The 7,730-nt window shown below is 44.3% G+C and overlaps 2 long non-coding RNA genes across 2 annotated transcripts in view; one reads left to right on the forward strand and one right to left on the reverse strand.

The window, feature by feature from the left end:
- Positions 1 to 4,991, reverse strand: part of LOC107834100 (uncharacterized) — a 9,174-nt gene extending 4,183 nt beyond the window's left edge. Inside the window, exon 1 of the long non-coding RNA XR_001659884.1 lies at positions 4,946 to 4,991. This is a non-coding gene — a long non-coding RNA (uncharacterized LOC107834100). The remainder of the gene's footprint in view (positions 1 to 4,945) is intronic.
- A 1,603-nt stretch (positions 4,992 to 6,594) lies between these two features.
- LOC103129147 (uncharacterized) lies at positions 6,595 to 7,312 on the forward strand. Its single transcript, XR_001659883.1, has 3 exons — positions 6,595 to 6,624; positions 6,711 to 6,806; positions 7,213 to 7,312. It is a non-coding gene; the product is annotated as an uncharacterized LOC103129147 (long non-coding RNA).
- Positions 7,313 to 7,730: the final 418 nt, after the last annotated feature.

Genomic DNA, 7,730 nt, shown 5'->3' on the forward strand with positions numbered 1-7,730 from the left:
GCAAGAGCTCCTTCAAAAGACGAAGCAACCACAGATCCACCTGCTTCAGTTGTGGTTCAACGTTATGGGTGCTTTTCCTCTACCTCTGTAACATCCAGCTGCCTCCTCTCCATCAATGGTTCTGCTCCTTTTGGCCTGGTTCGGCTCGCAAAGCTCCCTCCGATCGTCCTTTTTCTTTTTCTTTGTTCAAATGTCTCTCGCTTGCTGTGCTCCCATGGACTTTCAGCTGCCCCATCCTAGCTCCCTTTGGCCTTCATCAGCAACGCTCCGGCCTCTCTTCGATCCGCCGTCCCTTTCTTCCCACCACTGACCCTCGTCAGCCCTCCCCTGCTGATCTCGTCACAGACTCCTCCGCCCTGATCGTCTTTTTAAGCTCACCTCCAGGAGAACGCCGCCACCAGTCCGCCAGGGTCGCTCACTTCTGTGTCTCAGCTCGCAGCTGGCTCTCCAGCCTCATCATCCAGCAACCTTGTTGCGCCCATGGGGGTGTTGTCTAGCTTCATGGATTCTTCGCCTCCCTCCTCTACCCCTCCGTTAAACTCATCTTGAGCAAGGGCTGTCAGTCAGCTCACTGATCTATCCGCCCCATGATGACTCCCTTCGGCCTTCATCAGCGACACTCCGGCCCCTCCTCGATTCGCCGTTTTCCTCCCCGCCACTGACGCTCGTCAGCCCTCCTCAGCTCGTCTCGTCGTGGACTCGCTCCTATGCCTGGATTGTCTTTCCCAGCTCACCTCCCGGAGAACGCTGCCATCAGACCGCCACGCTCACTTCCGAGTGACTGCTCACAGCTGGCTCTCCAGCTTCATCAACCAGCAACTTCGCTGCGCCTGTGGGGGCGGTGTCCAGGTAATGATACACCTTCTCCACTCTCGTTCATATTTTGTTTTCATGACATCACAGTTAGGGCACCAGTGCTTCCAGCTCCTGTTTATCTGGCCACCCATTGTTGGTCAGTCTCAGCATCTTTAGAGTCATGATTAGCTCAACTTGTGGTTTGCAGAGCTGGGCTTTAAGCTGTTCTAAATCTCATCGGCTCCGCTTTCTAATGGCACTTGCACAGTGATCTTAACTTTGCAAGTGTTCCGCTTCTCAGGCCGTTCAGTTCGCTGCGTCGCACGTCCTGATAACTTCTGTTCCTCTTTCCCTCATTTTCTGTCAGCTCGAACTCGTATCGAGGAGGCATGGGCATTAAGTAGAAATACCACATTTATAGGATCCGTCAGTCCAGCACACGCGACATGAGGGTCATAAAATGAGTCAGCTTTCTTCCATAACTGGATGGCTGCCTAAGCATTGCGGTTCTACACGCAATTGCTGTTGGAGTTGGTTGCAATCATTTTAAGCACACCAGTATTGTGCGGTGTCAATTGGGAGATAGATGGATAGATAATAATGCATTAACTGATTTCCATAAATGTAGCGTACGGCATAGACTGTTTTGTCACCACCCGTGTGTGTAACATGATTTGTGTGCTTAGAGTGATCATAAACGGCAGAGTACAGTTCCTACGCGAGGCAGCCAGTTCTCCTGTGTGGCAGGGGGCGCTCATGATCCCAGACATTGCGATTCCACAAATGCAGAGTAAGAGACAGTAACAACGAGCTAGCTAGAGCTAGCCTCACATTAAAGTCAGTTCAGCGATACATCTTTAGTTTTTTTTTTCTCTTACCACCCAATCACCTATTAATCGCAAACCATTAAGCCTAAAACTATATTTCTTTTGTGTGAGAAATATTTGACTGTTCTTTTTTATATATATATATATATTTTTTGTAGCGTTGTTTTCAGTTGCTATGGCAACGAACCTGCTCGTAGCTGTGATCCAGAGAGCGAGAAAGTGGTTTTGAGTCATACATTAACAGTTTTCCCCCTTTGCTACGAACACAGCACAAAATTAATATTTACATGTCAGTTTGAGTTAACGGAAGTATTCTATGGTGGCAGCCCTGACATGTATGTAAAAGAATAGTTTTTCTGCCCCCAGCATTGTCCGCATGTGCAAATTTTCCGGTGTAAACAATAACTTGCAGGGGTATATATTTGTAAATCCGATTACGAATGCCTCTCCAGCTATAAACCTTGTTAGCACATTACTGAAGCACACACGCTTGAAACAAGCCTCCTGCTCCCTTATAAGGCTTATGATGATCTACCCACTCCGCCAGGTGGCAGATTAAATATCAACGTATTGGTAACCATAGCTACTTTGACTTTTGCAGCCATCCATTTGTGCCGCACGTCTCATCACCCTTATCACAATAAAAACACCTTGGGATCTATAGAAACTTATCCATGCATTTATCTCCAACCGTATCGATAACTGCAGCAGCGTCTTAATTAAATCCTGGGAGATGCAGCTAATCACTCCAGTTCCAAAGATTTCTCATCGGCTATCTCAGCTTAGAGAACAGACCTTAAACACTGTTTGTTCAGAGACCTCTGATCAGTCTAGCTCCTTAACCCATTAAAGATCTGATCCATCGACCTTCTGCTCCACTCCGGGTCTGACCTGCTCTGCCTCCTCAGAATGAAATGAAGCAGCATTAACCTTGTGCACGTCAAACCTTGGAAAATTTCTGAAAATATAACTTATTTTCAATCTCGCTCATAAGTCTCCATCTATAGCTGCTTTGTTGCATAATTTATGAATCATTAATGAGTATTTGACAAGTAATGTTAGCACTTGGAAAGGGTGTCTCCTTTCTGTGTGATTCGTGGTACTTCGGGCTAGCCTGCTGCTGCTGAAAGGGCTACGAATTAAACCTCGATTTGACCACTACCTTCGACTAGTCCCCGCACAGGCATTGCAATCTTTAAGCTGCCTTTTATCCCCACCAAGCCTTCCTCCTTCTTGTCATGTAGCAGTCACATTACCTCTGCTATCCCCACAGGTCATTCCAACAACCATTCAACAGTATTTCTCAAGCCTTTCACACCATCATGGTACGCCTTAACTAAATTTGGCGCAACTTAGAAATCTTTCCTTCCTCATGATGGGGTCACGTCCTTCACTATTCATTCTTTCACCGCCACCTTCTACTCCCTTAATCTGCAATTCAACTGCAACATTTTCTAGCGCCTATTATGAAGTACAGACTTTTTGGGGGATCTATACTTAATTATTGCTTTATATTCGTATGTATGAATATATTTTACATGTTTAGGTTTTTAAGATTCAGTCCTATCTCATTCTAAAAGCACTGCTTTGCTGCTGGAAATGCGCCATATAAATAAATCACCTTTCCTCGAGGATCGAGGGGAAAACTGCCACTTACATCAATCACCTAGCACAATTTATCTCAGGAGATGCTTGTTTACTATCCATTCTAGTAATCTATTAGTTTAGAATGCTCAAGGGACAACGCAGGTCCCGGATCTATGCCTGTTTCACGCTGTCCTCAATCTTCACTTTTAAGTCAGCAAGCCCCACCTCAACACTTGCGTCCCTCACGCATGAAGTCTCCAGATTAGCCATGTCTTTAAATTTCTTAGAAATCCAAGATTCATGCGAGTTCCCCTTGGCCATTTCCAGGCCTCATATTTAGTCCGCAGGCAGCCTCCCATTGCCCACAAGGTTCAGTCATAACCCAGTTGCCGATCGTCAGCGGCATCCTCCTCCTCGTACTCTTTTAGACCTCTCTTCCATTCTCACTGCCTTCAGACAATGGGTAAGCATTCATAACAAATCTCTGGTGGTGGAGTACTCCGACATACTAAATATCTATTGTTCAGGGAGTTGGCTTAGCCTAACAAGGCTGGAACAGCCTGCAGACCACAGACATCTATGCTGCACATCGAGGCCGGATCAGCTTGCAAGCCACACCAGCACCGCATCTCTCAGACTCAGTATAGCCTGCATGAGCCGCTAACTAGGCTCGAACAGCCTGCAGGCCACCGCAGTCATCACCTTGCCTAACAAAGTTTGATATGAGCTTGCAGGCCCGGCTGCCGTGCGCCTAACAAGGCTTGAACAGCCTGCAGGCCATGGCCATCATTGCCTGCCAACCAAAGCTTCGCTAAGCTTGCAGGCCAGCTGCCATTGCGCCTACGAGGTTCGATCAGCTGCAGTCCGCGGCCATCACTGCCTGCCTAACAAAGCTTCACTATAAGCTTGCAGGCCGGCTGCCTACAAGGTTCGATCATCCTGCAGGTCTCGGCCTCTTTGCCTCGCCTAACAAAGTTCGTCATGAACTTGCAGGCTGGCTGCCGTGCACCTAACAAGGTTCAAACAAGCCTGCAGGTCACAGCATGGCCTCGGTCCGGCACCCTCTTTTGGGGGGAAGACCTACCTGAGCTTCGTTCGAGCCGATCATTCAAGCTCGCTGTGATTCTCAGCTCGCACGTCTTCCACCGGTGTCCGAGCGCCAAATTCTTGGTCCAATAAAATTGTCTAACTGCTGTTTCTCTCTCTGCGTGAGTCTCTATAGATTGAAATGAAGCCCTAGGCAGAAATTCAACCTGGAAGACTCTTCCAGCATCACCTATCACCACGCCTTCACCCCAGCCAATCAGGACGCACCACCTCTCTACCTCGATCCAATCACCTGGTAAGAGGTCCTTCAAAAGACAAAGCAACCACAGATCCACCCGCTTCAGTTGTGCTTCAACCCATCTCCTCCCCGTTTCCACCACCAGCCTCCCAGACGCCCCAGGTCCCTTCAAGACTCCTCTCTCCAAGCTCCGCTCCACCACCAGTGACTGGGCCTGGGGGAAGACCTACCTGAGCTTCGTTCGAGCCGATCATTCAAGCTCGCTGCGATTCTCAGCTCACACGTCTTCCACCGGTGTTCGAGCGCCAAATTCTCGTTCCAATAAAATTGTCTAACTGCTGTTTCTCTCTGTGTGTGAGTCTCTACAATTGAATTGTAGAAAACACCACACATTTCTTAATTTAAACTAAAGGTTTAACAGGTTGAGTAAAACAAAAACAAATGTACACACCTATTATAAAGATGCCTACTTGCTTGCCAGCAAAAGTTCAGGAGTGTCTGGACGCAGCTGTTCAGTAGAGAAAACAAAATAACCATATAAAGAGAAGGAAATATAAATAAACACCAAAACATGCAAGTCTTCCAATAATTAAATCAATCATTTGTTTTTTTTTTAACAATGTAATTAATTTGTTCTGACAACAAATTTAGAACAGTACTATTTATATAGTTTTTAAGCTAAGCTACAATAACCGATAATCAGTTTGCAAGCAGGCATTTCAGCAAAAACTCCCAATTGGAAGAATTGTTTTGCAAACGTCACTTTTATTTACTCTCAGTGATGTTTATTCCTATTTCAGAAATAGGAAAATTAACTATCTGTATGTACAATCCACTGACTTACAATTTATATGAGGCAAGAAGCTTCTAACCCACTGTAACAGTTTATCAACCTAACCTAATCTCAACATGCCTGATTAGAGCACCGAACATGCAACAAATTTAACGCTGACTGAAACACGAGCCGTCCCCACCCCAGTCTGACGGTCGTCCTCTGGTCTAACCGCTTCCCTCCGCCCCAGTTTACGTTCGTTCGTCGCTCGAGCCCCCCACACTCCCCACCACCACCTCCTCTAACTATCCCCCACTCCTGGCGACATTTCCCATATTCTAAAACCCCAAACTTGACATGGAAAGTATATTTACCGAAGTTAAATGGCCACCTGCTTTTATGTTAACAACCGGGTCATCAAATCATGTTTAGCAAATAAAACAACTGCAGCTTGACATTTTTAAAAAAGCAGGATTGAGACACAAGTAGCATGACGCCATGAACGGTTAGCTTTCACGGGCCCAGTTCAGTTTGACTTGAAAAAATGGACTGTACGAGTTTGGTCAAATAAATAAATAATAGTAATACAGCAGTCACCTGTACTTTTACTTTTACAATACACAAGCAAACGCTGCATTTTAAAAATAATATATACCTTTTTTGTATAAGAAAAAAAAGACTGCAAAACAGTTTGCAATTATAGACTGTGCCAGGAGTCTCACAAAGTCAAATGAAGTCAACTACAAATATTTCAAAACATTATTCACAGAAAAGAATGTGTTTTTATTTATTTTACTTTACCAGGGAGGTTCCAGAAAGGTAACGCCAGCTCTTAATCCAACCGAAGTCCAAAAGATATATGTTGCAGGGTCCGACTAGCGAGCTTGAAATGTCATATGACCAGTTTTCGCGTTTGCGAAGTTTCTTGTTCCCATGATGCAATGTGTAAAATTGAAAATACAGTACAAATACCTGTAAAACTAAAAACGGAAAAATTCCTTCAAATTTCTACAGTACATTTACCCGTTTTTTTTACATTTTTTTTACAGTGTAGCTACAAAGCATTTGCAGTATGCTACCTATGAATATTTAGTTTGAAGCTATGACTTTATAAAATGAAGTCATTTATTTTCTCTTATTAACTCAATAACCATTATGTCTGTTCATTTTTGGCTGTGTAACTTCACAAATGGCACCCAATCGAACATATATTTGACTTTTCATATTACAACAACATGCAGGAATTTCACAAACATTTCCTCAAACACATGGTCTTTTGGTTTGTTTCCTGTCAGGCTAACTGGATAGTGAACTCTTCAAGCAAAATCGAGTGCCAGACGAAAGGCAAGAGCATCGAGGTACACTACAGCACATTAAAATAAAGAAATTATAAGTTTTTCCCCTCAGTTTTACAGTCTGTTTATAGAAATAGCTGTTCTAACAGGAATGTGACAACTACATCAGGATGATGCACACTCTGGATGATGGCAGAATTCTGGCTTGTGGAACCAAGGCATTCGAACCTACCTGCACACACCTGGTACGTTCCTCCCATACCTAAGGCTGGAGTTGTTGTCCTGTAGTTCCAGAACCATCGGCTGGGCAGTTGCTGTGTAGGAGGAATTTAGTTTATTGCAATAAAACAGGAAAGGATGTAAAAGCATGGATCACTAAGGTATTAGAGTTTTGCATTGTTTTTTTCATTTTACCCTCAAAATTAAAACAGATTTATGGAAGAATAAGTAATATCCATCCATCCATCCATCCATCCATCCATCCATCCATTTTCTTACACCCTTGTCCCTAGTGGGGTTAGGAGGGATGCTGGTGCTTCTCCAGCGAACGTTTCAGGCGAGAGGCGGGGTTCATCCTGGACAAGTCGCCACTCCATCGCAGGGAATAAGTAACATAATTTCTAAATTATAAATTCTTCAATGTTTCTTCAGATGGTCGACAAAGGACATATCACCATGGAGAACACAACTCACAGTGGCAGAGGGAAAATTCCCTTTAGCCCCAAAGAAAAATTTACCTCCATAATGGAAGGTTGGTGCAACACTTTTTATCCCAGGCCTAATGATGTTTCGCTCAGTATCTCAGTGCTTCCTGGTCTGGATTCATCATGTCTTATGTTCTTGTGTAAATTGGTCTGGACTCCTTATGTTGTGTGTCTTGTGTGGACCGTAACAGTTCTTGACCAAACAGCCGGTGAGCATTGAGAAACTTCATCCTATGAAATGTTTAGTTGTTTTCCTATGTCTCCATGGTTGTACATTTACTCATATCTACATACAACATCAACCAGTGAACCAGTGCTGCTTCTTCTCAGATATCTCATTCTCTTCTTGATGCTTCAAAGCCTTCAGAGTATAAAAAAAGTTAGTTTGGGGGTTTTGGGTTGCTGGATTGTAACCAGTTGAAAAACAGAGGAAACAGGAGTAAGAGAAAAAATAAATGGAGTTGA

The sequence above is a fragment of the Poecilia formosa genome, unplaced genomic scaffold (genome assembly GCF_000485575.1).
Source record: "Poecilia formosa unplaced genomic scaffold, Poecilia_formosa-5.1.2 Scaffold519, whole genome shotgun sequence".
NCBI lineage: Eukaryota > Metazoa > Chordata > Actinopteri > Cyprinodontiformes > Poeciliidae > Poecilia > Poecilia formosa.